Source organism: Pinus tabuliformis, chromosome 5_2 (genome assembly GCF_031772625.1).
Source record: "Pinus tabuliformis cultivar Carrire ecotype Pingquan chromosome 5_2, CPIR1, whole genome shotgun sequence".
NCBI lineage: Eukaryota > Viridiplantae > Streptophyta > Pinopsida > Pinales > Pinaceae > Pinus > Pinus tabuliformis.
Genome location: NC_142306.1, coordinates 597,273,050 through 597,286,619, shown reverse-complemented (window position 1 = coordinate 597,286,619; position 13,570 = coordinate 597,273,050). Strand labels below are relative to the sequence as shown.

The 13,570-nt window shown below is 40.0% G+C and overlaps 1 pseudogene; it reads right to left on the bottom strand.

Annotated features, from left to right (window-relative positions):
* Positions 1 to 11,998, bottom strand: part of LOC149160412 (L-type lectin-domain containing receptor kinase IV.2 pseudogene) — a 28,568-nt pseudogene extending 16,570 nt beyond the window's left edge.
* Positions 11,999 to 13,570: the final 1,572 nt, after the last annotated feature.

Sequence of the window (13,570 nt, the reverse complement as noted above, 5' to 3'; positions counted from 1 at the left end):
CGAAGAGGGGAATGAGATGATCATTCTTCGAGAGAAGAGTGTTGAGAGGGAAATAAAACCTTGGTAGTAGTACATTGACTAAGGGCTCAGGGGTGACTAGTTGTTAGGTAGCGGATCCCCCCATAGCAGGTTTTTGGCGCTTGAAGCCCGAATTTTGGTCAAGTGTAATGAAAAGACCCCGCAAAATGCGAGCGCGGAGCGCGAGAGTCTAGGGTTGTCTGCCCTAAAATAATATAATTTAATGTAAAGTGTGTCAGCCTACCCATGGTCTGCGGACCATGGGATTGTATAAATAGAGCAAGGCTCTAAGTGTAAAGTCAGTTTTAGATCTGGAAAAAAGTAACATGTTCTTTTGGATGATGAATTAGCCCTGAGTCTGTAAGTCTGAGTCTTGGGTTGTAGTAGTAGGAAAAGGCTCTGCAGTTGTGTGTGCAGAGGCCTGGTAGAGTCCGCAGCTATGTGCGCAGACCCCTGCAGCTGAGTGCACAGGGCGGAGTTGGGATTGCACTTGAACAAAGGATTAATAAAAGATAAGTTGATTTTGAAATACTGTGTGTTTATGCTTTTGTTGTATTTATGCATCTCTTTACAGTTTTATGATTGCACGCACTTGTTATGAATGTTGAATGGTTAACGAGAAAATTGCGTACACACAATTAAGTCAAGATCTATAATAATAGCATAGTAAGGATAAAGGATCTGGATAGCACCTCTTCACGCTCTTTACAGAGCTACACGGAAGCAGTTGCACAAGTTGCGAAGGACAGACAGCTGCACGGAGCAGTGCAAGTGCACAGGTTTGGTTCGCGAACTTCCTAAACTTCATCAAGACATCCCTAGGGTGCGCAAACATGCTTCCAACACCCTCCCATACTACCTTAGGTGAGACCTCAGTCCGTGCACCATGGACTGTTGCCGAAAGGGCCAGTAGTTTTGGGATTTGTTTGGCTAAATCACTTCTGAACCTAGGTCAGGCCCCAACAAGCCAACAAATGGTTCCATTGTCAGGACCCGGATCTGCCTAAGGGATGTCTGATGTCGTGCCATTGGAACCCAACAAAGAAGGAAATTGAAGAGTGGTTGAATAAGAAGCTTCACGAGTTCGTGACATAGGAAAATAGAACTTCACGGATATCCAAGAAAAAGTGGCTGGATTGCTACGTATATACTTAAATCCATGAGATCTTCTTCGTATCCTTTCCTTCTGAACTGTATGAGTGGATCACGAGGTTAGATGACAACTAGGGAAGGTCTAAGCTCGACCAACTGATAGTGTGGACTCCGGAATTAGTGCGTAGACTAGAGGCATCATAAGATAAGATCACACGAGTAGTGGACCATTGTCTCGACCAGATAATAGGGGGGTTTAACACTGAATTTACAATAGACACGACCGTGAGCTACAACGAAGCAAAAAGATGGTTTCTCAAAGGATCGCGAGGTAAGTACATTAAATCTCTAAATACCTGGATTAAGATGTTGCTATGTGAAAAGCGAGTTATACGAATACATTAATGTTTGGAACGACGCAGAGCGGAAATATCTACAAAGGTAGCGGGGAAGTAGGAAACAGTCCCTTGATTTCACCTTTATGAGAAAGAGAGGAAGAGCTCGCTTGAGTCTCTCCAAGAAGTGCGGTCAGTTTGATAAGGCAGTGCATTCCACAGTTACCACCTCCACTTACGCCATCACCCGCTTCACCCCCTTCACCTCCATCGTCACCCACTCCACCTCCACCAAACCCGTAGTTCAGCATGGTGAGTGCGATCAAGATACCCGTATTCAAAGGAGTAGGGAATGAGGATCCGGAGTTTCTGGTAAGGGCAGTGTGGGAAGAACAAGGGGTTACAGATGACAACATTAAGAAGGCTACATTGGTGAGCGCGCTGCAGGTTCATGCATTGACATGGTATATCAAGAACTCTAATGATCACCCAAATGCAGCAATAGCGGAGATCCAGAATGCGCTGAACAGAGAGTTTAGCCGGTCGAATTCAGAGACACAGTCAATCATTGAATTTAAACAGATCGCGATGCTTCCAGGTGAGACCCCCTGGGATTTGGATCAGCGGCTAAAGAGTATGATCCGTGAGGCTAATATGACATTAACAGATGCGCAGCACCGTGCATGGTTTGTGGCATCTTTGACACCACACCTGAGGACGATGCTGTCACAATAGAAGCTTTCAACCCAGGCCGAAGTGTTGGAAATGGCGATGAGGTTGCATGAAACATCAATACAAGATCTAGGGTTGGGAGTTCAACAAATCCACGTGAAACTACAGAATCTCTGCCTGGAAATGCAGAGCTTGAAACAAGATAGGGCACCGTGGGCAGAGGCGTGCGAGGAAGTGTGTTGCATAAAATACAAAAGCTAGGGCCACGATAAGGATCATTGTCCGGTATTCGCGAACTACTTGGTAGGAGGGGGACCAATGCCATTGAGACCAGAGGCATAGGGAGGGCCGAGTGTGACACCCACGCTATGGTGTGCGATCTGTCAGATAGGAGGAAAACACACAATGGATAACTCTCATTTGTTGCAGAAGTATACATAGACTCCCCAATAGTTGTTTTGTAATTCCTATAGGTCAGTGGGACACGATGAGCAGACTTGTCACAGCTACAGATTAAGGATGTATTGGACACCAGCCTATAGAATGTAGACAGAAACGTGAGGCCTCGACCTAGCCGCAGGGATGGCGCACGCTAGATTTCACAGGCGAGGTCAGGGATGAGGAGGAATGGGGCTAGGAAGGGGTCATGGACCGTTAATTTATTACAATTGCAGAGGACCAAGGCACTATGCTCGTGATTGTACCAACCCAACGAGAGTATCCTGTTCATATTGTGCTCAATTTGATCATGAAATGGTAGATTGCTCTATGTTGATCACACAGATGTGCAAGAAAGGGGTACTCCAGCCTACTCCGACTCAGAATATCCAAATGATGAGGTCTGAACCATGCAAAGAAGACCCAAATGTGAACATGATGCTAAAAAGCAACGCGACCACAGGGGAAGATAAGGGGAAGCAGCCCGAGGAGGATACATGGGTTTGCAAGGCTCCTACAAAGGAACTTGAGTTTGACCTAGAACGTGCAAATGAGACATTTATTGAAGCTAAGAAGAGCTTCACGAAGGCCTCTACTTCAGGTAGTAAGGATTAACCAAAGCCAAGAATGGATCCTTCTGTGCTTACTACCTTTTTAGAGACATGCATGAAACTATTGCGTGACAATAAGGAAGTTAAGGGACTACAGGAGTTGATCACCAGGTGCACGGGGTAAGGGGAACCGTAGGTAGTCTTGAAATTGGGGAAGCATGCATTGTGCACTAAGAGGGAAATGAGACTAACAGTGCAGATTGGCAAATATGAAATGGATCAGGTAATCCTAGACTTGGGTTCGGACGCGAATGTATTACCGAAGCAAACATGGGAACGCATGGGTAGGCCTGTGTTGCAGTGGTCCCCTATTCAATTACGAATGGTGAACCAACAGAAGATTTTTCCCATGGGGAGGTTGCAAGGGGTAACAGTTGATATCGAAGGTGCAAACACACAGATGGACTTTGAAGTAATAGAGATTGTTGATGACAACAATCCTTATCCCGCATTGCTAGGAATAGACTAGGCCTCTGACATGAACGAAGTCATCAACTTGAAGAAGCGGAAGATGATATTTGAGAAAAAGTCCCTATGCATAGTGGTTCTGCTAGACCCAGCTGAAGGAGCGCGCCACACCGAACTAGTGCGCGATGATGGAAGTGACGATGAGCTAGATTGTATCTACAAGATAACTGCACGAGATCAGGATTGGGTGAATCCGACTATAGATGGAAGGATCTCATGGGAGCATGCAAGTTCCTGCACCACAGAATTAGATGAAGAAGACAAACGCTGGCACAATCGGTTGAACGAAGTGACAACCCTAAATTGCAACATGATGATTAGATGACTGCATTGCGTAACAACCCAGGCCCGAGATCTACTAACATATGATGGATTGACAGTGGTGGATGAATTCTTCAGCAAGTTTGAAAGCACGGTACCGGAACAACAGTGGTTCAATGTGTTGAAGTGGCACTGCACGCGACACCTATGTGCTAGTGGGGAACACATCAAGGAAACTTTGAAAACTGGCGCGAATGTAGAAGGATGATGTGCCTATGATTTGGGAAACCACAACTATGGATAGAAGATAAATATGATGGGTAAGATGACCCATGAACGCACCACGCGAAATGGACCAAGACCTATGGGGAAGAACCTCAGCCTGAATGGGTACACTTATTCTACCATACCCTGGATGTCATACCAATGAATTGGTATACTAAGACAGAACTCCGACATGGTATGAGCGAATGGGATATCTTGTGCGAGGGATTTTTGTTAAAATTCACATTTGAGGACTGATGGTTGGGACCTGTTGACGACGCACTGCAATCCGTAAAAGCCGACATCTTCAAAATACCACAAGAACCATAGTAAGTAGTTCAACCAACATGGGCAGGCCAGTTAAGTAGTGCTCTAGAATGTTATAACATACAGGTAGAGGAGGATGATGACGACTCCCAGACTATTAATATTCCAGAAACTGAAGGGTGTCATGAAGTTTGAGGACCATCAATTGAGGATCCTGACATCATTGCGCCACTAAAAAAAAAGCAGGTAAACATTGGCATAGACGCAAAGCCGAAGTACGCGACGCTTGGGGACTATTGGGACGATCCTACAGTAGATAAGGTTGCCAAGTTACTCCACGAATATCAAGATTTGTTCTCAACAAAAATCACAGACTTAAAGGGGATCATTGGCGACTTAGGGATGATGAAGATCACTCTAAAACTAGATGTGAAGCTCGTTAAGCAGCGACCTTACCATTTGAATTTGAAGTATAAAGAAAAGATCTGCGAAGAACTAGACAAAATGCTTGCAGCCTGAATTATTGAACCAATGCAAGAATCCGACTAGGTGAGTCCTATGGTAGTACAGGAGAAAAAACAGAAGGGTGCAATTAGAATATGCGTGGATATCCGGAAGCTTAACGACACCTGTGTTCACGATCCATTCCCGACACCGTTTACAGATGAAGTATTGTAGAATGTTGGTAGTCAGGAAGCTTACTCATTCACGGATGGCTTCTCAGGGTACCATCAGATCAAGATTGCGTCGGAAGATAGGAGCAAGAAAACCTTCATAACCAAATGGGGTTGTTTTCAATACACCATTATGCCCTTTGGACTAAAGAACGCGCTAGCAATATTTTCGCGCATAGTAGTGACCACGTTCAAGGAATACATCCACAAGTTCTTGGAGGTCTATCTGGACAATTGGACTATATTTGGGTTAGTTAAACACCACATAGCAAGCTTACGGTTGATGTTGGATACTTGTTGGCGACACCAGATTGCGTTGAATCTTAAAAAGTGCACCTTCCTCGTCCCCTTTGGAAACCTTCTTGGCCATGTGGTCTGCAAACAAGGTCTGATGGTGGATCCTGTGAAGATTGCTATTATTCTCAATTTGGAAGCGTCGCGAAGTGTCAAACAACTACGCGCTACGTTGGGGCACACTGGTTACTATAGAAATTTTATCAAGAACTATGCATAAATAACAACGCCAATGGAAAAAATATTGAAAAAAGACACTACATATTGTTGGAATGATGATTGTAGGAAAATTCTGGATGTTCTCAAGGAGAAAATGGCATCCGCTCCCATCCTGGTATTCTCAAAATGGGATGCAGAATTTCATGTACATGTTGATGCATTGTGTATTGCACTAGGAGCTATACTTACGTAGGAAGGCGTGGAAGGCGTGGATCACCCGATTGAGTTCGCGAGTCAGCGGCTATCCAAAGCCAAAAAGAACTACTCTACTATTGAGCGCGAAGGGTTGGCAATGGTATACGCACTCTAGAAATATCGACACTATTTACTTAGTGGGCACTTCAAGATGTATACCGATCATTCCACGTTGAAATGCCTGGTGAACAAGCCTATGTTAGGGGGGTGCATATGCAAATGGCTGTTACTATTTCAAGAATATGACTTTGAGGTCATTGTAAAGCCAAGACGCCTAAATGTAGGACCGTATCACTTATCACGAATTGAGACAGGTGAGGAGCCAACAAATTTGGAAGAAGGACTACCTGATGCACAACTCTTTGCAGTGCACATCACGGACAGCCACTTCGAAGATATAATCCAATTTTTAACCACAAGGACTATGCCAAAGGAATATTCAGTTCAGCAGAAGAAGGAATTGGTGGTGTGCGCGACAAACTTTTCTATCATCGCAGACCACCTCTACAAAATGGGAAATGATGAGATATTGCGAAGATATGTACCTGAATTTGAACGAGGTCAGATCCTCATGGAAGCACATGGAGGGGCTGCAGGAGGACACTATGCAGGATGTGTGACAGCACAGAAGATTCTTCGCTCTGGGCTATGGTGGCCAGCCCTACATTAAGATTCGAAAGCACAGTGTCGGGCCTATGATGTATGTCAAAGGATTGGGAAACCATCATGAAGGGATGAGATGCCACTCAATCCACAGATGACACTGCAACCATTCGAAAAATGGGCAATCGACTTTGTGGGACCAATCAAACCTTAGGGGAAGACAGGTGCGTGCTACATCATCATCACGACAGAATACCTGACTCGATGGGCTGAAGCATAGCCGGTTAAGGACTGCACGACTGCTACAACTGCAAAACTTTTGTTCGACAACATATTGAAACGGTTTGGTTGCCCGGAAATTTTAATGAGTGACCGCGGGACGCACTTCCTGAATGAAACCATCAGTACACTCACCGAGGAATTCTAGGTGTATCATCAACAAAGTACACTGTACCATCCGCAAGCTAATGGGACAGTAGAAGCATTCAACAAAATTTTGGAGACTACGCTGACCAAAGTATGTAACGCGCAAATGAAACGAATGGGACCTACGCACACCTGTCGTATTATGGGCATACAGAACCACGTGCAAGAAATTGACAGGTCAGACACCTTTCAGGTTAGTCTATGGCACTGAAGCAGTCATGCCAATGGAATACCGAGTTTGCGAATAACAACAATTACAGGCATGTTGGACTGCAAAGCCTTGGAAGAGAGACTCGCACAATTAGAAGAACTCGAGGAAGAACGGTTTCTGGCGGGATTCCATCAGTAGGTACAGAAACAGTGCGAGAAAGCCTAGCACGATCACCATATCAAGATACACACATTCAAGGTAAACAATTTAGTGTTTTTGTATGATAGCAAGTTCGAAAAATTTCCGGGGAAACTCAGAATGCATTGGTTAGGACCATATGTAGTAAAAGAAGTCACAGACGGACGCACTGTCAAGCTAGTCAAACTGAACGAAGAACCCTTCAAGTACTCGAAGCCGGCATCATAGTATAGAATCAAGTCAGACACAGATGATTCAGAAGTAGAAATGGAGTAGATCCAGACGATGGCAGCACGGTGTGTTGCAGACCTTCGCGCAGCATAGGCATAGTTGGATGGACTTCGCACAAAGATCGCTACACCAGTAGAGTGACTTGAGGATGAGTCACAATGATTATGTTGGGGGCCTGTTGGGTAGCGGATCCCCCCATGGTGTGTTTTTGGGGCTTGAAGCCCGAATTTTGGTCAAGTGTAATGAAAATACCCCGCGAAATGTGGGCGCGGAGTGCAAGAGTCTAGGGTTGTCTGCACTAAAATAATATAATTTAATGTAAAGTGTGTCGGCCTACCCATGGTCCACGGACCATGGGACTGTATAAATAGAGCAAGGCTCTAAGTGTAAAGTCAGTTTTAGATCTGGAAAAAATAATATGTTCTTTTGGATGACGAATTAGCTCTGAGTCTGTAAGTCCGAGCCTTGGGTTATAGTAGTAGGAAAAGGCTCTACAGCTGTGTGCGTAGAGGCCTGGTAGAGTCTGCAGCTGTGTGTGCGGACCCCTGCAGCTGAGTGCACAGGGCGGAGTTGGGATTGCACTTGAACAGAGGATTAATAAAAGATAAGTTGATTTTGAAATACTATGTGTTTTTTCTTTTGTTTTATTTATGCATCTCTTTACAGTTTTATGATTGCACGCACTTGTTATGAATGTTGAATGGTTAATAAGAAAATTGGGTACACACAATTAAGTAAAGATCTATAATAGTAGCACAGTAAGGATAAAGGATCTGGATAGCACCTCTTCACGCTCTTTACAGAGCTACACGGAAGTAGTTGCACAAGTTGTGAAGGACAGACAGCTGCGCGGAGCAGTGCAACCACACAAGTTCGGTTCGCGAACTTCCTAAACTTCATCAAGACATCCCTAGGGTGCGGAAACATGGTTCCAACACCCTCCCATACTACCTTAGGTGAGACCTCAGTCCGCACACCACGGATTGTTTCCGAAAGGGCCAGTAGTTTTGGGATTTGTTTGGCTAAATCACTTCTCAACTTGGGTCAGGCCCCAACAAGCCAACACTAGTTATAGAAAGATTATGTGCAGCTGAGCCTACGGTTGGGTGGAGAGTCATCCCCAAAACTTTGTTGCAGTTAGCGAGATTCAAATAGTGTTCAAATTCAAAATCACAATTAAGGAATATCATCACTATAAGTAAGTTGTCTCTGCTCACGTTTTTCGAAATTATATGTTAATTAGTTGAATAGTTGTGTGTTGATTATATATCACATAATGAATCTAATTAGTTGTATATTTAAATTATGAGTTGTTATATATGGTATCAGAGGGAGTTCCAACTCTGTGTGACCTCTAAATATATATTTGAAAAAGTTACTTTATTAGATTTATCAATATATTTTTGAAATACAATATACTAATTTTTAACAATATATCAAATTATATATATGTTTTCTAAAATTAAATACTATTATATAAATTATTAAATAAATACCATATCATTTGCTTTAGCAAAGTAAATAAACTTTTTATTTCAATCATTAAATATAAACTTTAGATTTTTCTTATGTGTACGTTTACATACTCTACAATATACTAACATTCATACTCTAAATACGTTATTATAATTTTTTTTAAGTAAAAAAAGCACAATCCCATATTATCCATCCATGACCGCTATTGAATTGCAATTTCCATCGCTATTTCCAACACCATTCCTATTGACTCGTTGCTATTTCCAACCAACATCAACATCGTTCATCGCCAATCAACATGAACATCGAACTTGACATGCATCATGTAACCTAACCGTAAAAGCATTCGGCGTTACCACAGAATAACATTCTATTTCCACTAAATTTCCCTAATCATGTTTGTTGTCAGCGCCATGACAAGTCACACCATTCTTATGCTTTCGATATTGAATAAAAAAAAACTATATGTTACGCTTTTTTAAGGCCATCGGTCAGCTTCCATAACTCAAGTCTTCATTAAAACTGAAAGAACATAAATACAGAGGAGATCAGGAAATACACAGAGAACCACAACTTTAGTTGCTCAATTACACCAACAATAAAAAATCAGGAGTGGATGATCTCCGCCTCTCCGTGATCCTTCTATTTATAGCATATTTTTATGTCAGTTACATCAATTAAAAATACACATTTTTAGGTGGTGCTTCCCTTTTGTTTCTGTAGGTGGTGAGGCAATGGTAACTTCTAGAAGCTTGAAGAGCCAAGGCGGTGGCTATGACGTTGATGACAGATGTGAAATAATTATTCTTACATTCTCCCCCTTAATTATTTCACAAAAAGAACAAAACTTTGCTATTACATCAAAATGTCATTACATCATACATACCCCTATGTTTTCTGTGTGAGTTTGAAACAATTCTTTTCCCAACAGTTTTGTAAATATGTCTGCAAAGTGGTCTTCCAATCTCCATAACTCCATACATATTTCATTATTTCTTACTAATTCTCGAATGAAATGATACCTTGTATCAATATGGTTACTCTTCTTATGGAAAACATGATTTCTTGATAGTGCAATAACATATTTGTTGTATGAGAAAATATGAGGGGGTTATTTCTGTTCATGAAACAAGTCTTTCAAAATTATTCTCATCCACACAATTTGACATGTCGTTGTTTTGGATGCAACATACTCTGCTTCAGTTGATGATAAAGTCACAATGGATTTCTTCATTGATGCCCATGAAACTGCACCTGAACCAAAACTGAACACATACCCAGATGTACTCCTCCTGTCATCAATATTGCCTGCAAAATCACTATCTGTATATCTAGTTAGTTTAAAATCTAAATCCGATGCATACAGGATACCATAATTTCTTGTTCCAACAACATATCTTAAAATCCATTTTCCAACTAGCCAGTGGGTACTCTTTAGAGACTCCATGAATCTGGAAATTTATATTACACCAAACATTATATTGGGCCTTGTTGCAGTCAAATACATAAGACTTCCAACCAATTTTTTAAACAAGGTTGGATCAATATCTGAGCCATGATCATCCTTACTGAGTTTTGTACCAATTGCAATTTGGGTTACAACTGGATTATAGTTTCCCATCTTGAACCTTTTCAATATATCCTTTGCATACATAGATTGACAAATGAAAATACCATCTTCAGATTGAGTTACTTCAATACCAAGAAAATATTTCATTAGGCCTAAATTAGTCATATCAAATTCTCTTTTCATGCTGGTCTTAAAATCATCTATTGAGAGATCTCTAGTGAAAATTAAATCATCAACATACAAGCACACAATCAAAATTTTACCATCCTCGATTACTTTTATATACAATGTTGGCTCACTTGGACTCCTAATGAATCCATTGTTATTCAGATATTCATTAATTTCACTATACCATACTCGGGGTGCTTGTTTCATTCCATATAATGCTTTCTTTAATTTGTAAACTTTATCTTCTTGAACATCAATTTCATATCCAAGAGGTTGTTTCACATAAACCTCTTCTTCCAGAAAACCATTTAAAAATGCAGACTTAACATCCATCTGATATATTTTCCATTTATTTTGTGCAGCAATAGCTAATACCATTCTTAATGTGTCAAGTCTAGCTACATGTGCAAAAGTTTCATTATAATCAATACCAGGTTGTTGACTGAACCCCTGAGCTACAAGTCTTGCTTTATGCTTTTCAATTTTTCCTTTAGCATTCACTTTCGTTTTGTAAATCCATTTAACACCTATACTATTTTTACCTTCAAGCAAATTTACAAGTTCCCAGGTATTATTTCTTTCTATATCATCAATTTCCTCATTCATGGCTTTTATCCAAACTTTTTCTTTCACGGCTTCATCAACATTTACTAGATCATATGCAAGTAATGCAAAATTTGAAACTTGATCTATTTCATCATTCTGCTCATACAATTCCTTTAAGATTCTAGTCTTCTGACCTTTAATTCTATTCTTCAACGTAGCTATTGTAGGATTATAATCATTACTTACCTCTGATCCTTTTGTTTGCTGCCCACCATAACCTGATGGTTCACCATGTTCGTGAATTATCAGTGTTCATAATTGTAATGGACTAACTCTTGATGATTGGCTTGCTAAGGTGCTTGTAGCAGGTGTATATGGAATTGGTTGTCCACCTTGTGCTTCTTTCTAATCTTCATTATCATTTCCATGAGATAATATAGTTGTCTCTGCAACAGATTTATCTATGCTTCCATTCCAAGCTTCTTCTTCCTTGAACTAAACATCTCTATTGATAAGATATTTCTTGGTGATGGGATTATAAAGTATATATGCTTTAGACTTGTCACTATATCCAATAAAAATACATATCTCACTTCTATCATATAAATTCTTTCTCAATTATTTAGGAACATGTGCATAGGCAACACAACCAAAGTTCTTAAATGAGATATATGACAACTCTTACCATTCCAGGCTTCTTCGGGAACTCGATCCTTCAAGCTCTTAATTGGACTTCTATTAAGAATATAAAAAACGAAAGCTACATCTTCCCCCCAATATTCATTTGGTAGATGCTTTTCTTTCAAAATACTTCGAGCCATATTCATAATTGCTCAATTCTTCCTTTCAACTATTCCATTTTGTTGTGGAGTATAACGTGCAGTAAACTGCCTCTTGATTCCATGTAATTGGAAAAACTCAATGTAATATGTTAGCATATCTTCACCACCTCTATCTGATCTCAAAATTTTAATATGATTTCCGATTTCCTTTTCGACCATAGCTTTAAATCTTTTAAATACAGAAAATGTTTCAGATTTCTGTTTCAGAAGATAAACCCATGTTTTTTTACTGTAGTCATCAATAAAAGTCAAAAAGTAAACATTACCCAGTCAAAAGTAAGTGTTTCTTTATAGCCGAAGAATATCTCTATCTATCTGATTCTTCATCTTGTCCTAACAATGAACCACACTGAACATTGGTTAGTTCTAAACGCGTCAACAAATATTACGTGATGTGATTATTACCGATTTTTTTTATTTTGTAGATATGAATCACAGGAGCCTAAACTCGATTAGAAATATATTATTTTATAACTAATAAAAATATGTAACTGATATATTTTTAGTCTTTACTATCAACTTATTATTTTATAACTAATAGAAATATAAGACAATATAGGCTCATTAATAAAATATTTGTTTTTCAAGAAAAGATACTTAAATACTACAAATATTCTATTGGATGGATATTTTGGCTAGCAGCAGGAAATACTACAAATAATCTATATATATAATAAAAATATTTATGTTTTATTTTTTATTATTTTTTTAAATATCTAATTTTTATTTTCTATAATACAATAAATATATAGTTTTGAAGCTGTATTATTTTTTTATTTTTTTTCTTAATAATTCTTTATTTAGTAATTAGAATATAATAGATTTTTTATCAATAATAATTTTAAGAAAATTCTTATTAAGTTTGTGTTTTTTAATCGGCAAAAAAGATTTTATTATTTGTTCAAAAATTTACATTTAATTTGCTATTTTTGTCTTGCACTCCTTGTTGCATTCTGACCAGATTTATTAGCTAGGAGAGTTATGTGAAAACAAAAACCAAAATGTCATACATTACATCCAAAACTCAAGTCATAAACATGGATACACCAAAAAACTTGGGAATACAATCAAAACAAATCAAAATTTCTTGGAGGTGTCAGACCTTGCCCGACATCTAGGGGGTCCAGGGGTGAAATTCCATCATGAGCATGGTATTCCAAGCAATCAATGCTTTCGTCAATTTGGTCCAACCGCTCCACCGTGCGTCATTGGCTATGCTAGATAGAATCCATCCTATCCATCATCATCGATTGGTTGTATTAGATGTCATTCAAAAATGTGATCAACTCATTTCTATCTTCATGTCGTTGTTGCCTCATCTCTCCCAAGTCTGCCATGACCAGTTGGTGCTAACTAGCTATTGATTCCAAGGAGGGCAAGGCAGTTGCTAGCCCAAGCACTGGTCCAAATTATTGGGCCATTTCTCCATGAGATGCACCATTGTCTCCACCCCTACCATGCTCAGCCACTACTCTACAAACTCGAGACGACATATCACACCAAGGAGCTCTGCCACGCATGCCCAAACCCCTTTGGCGAATCATTTTACAC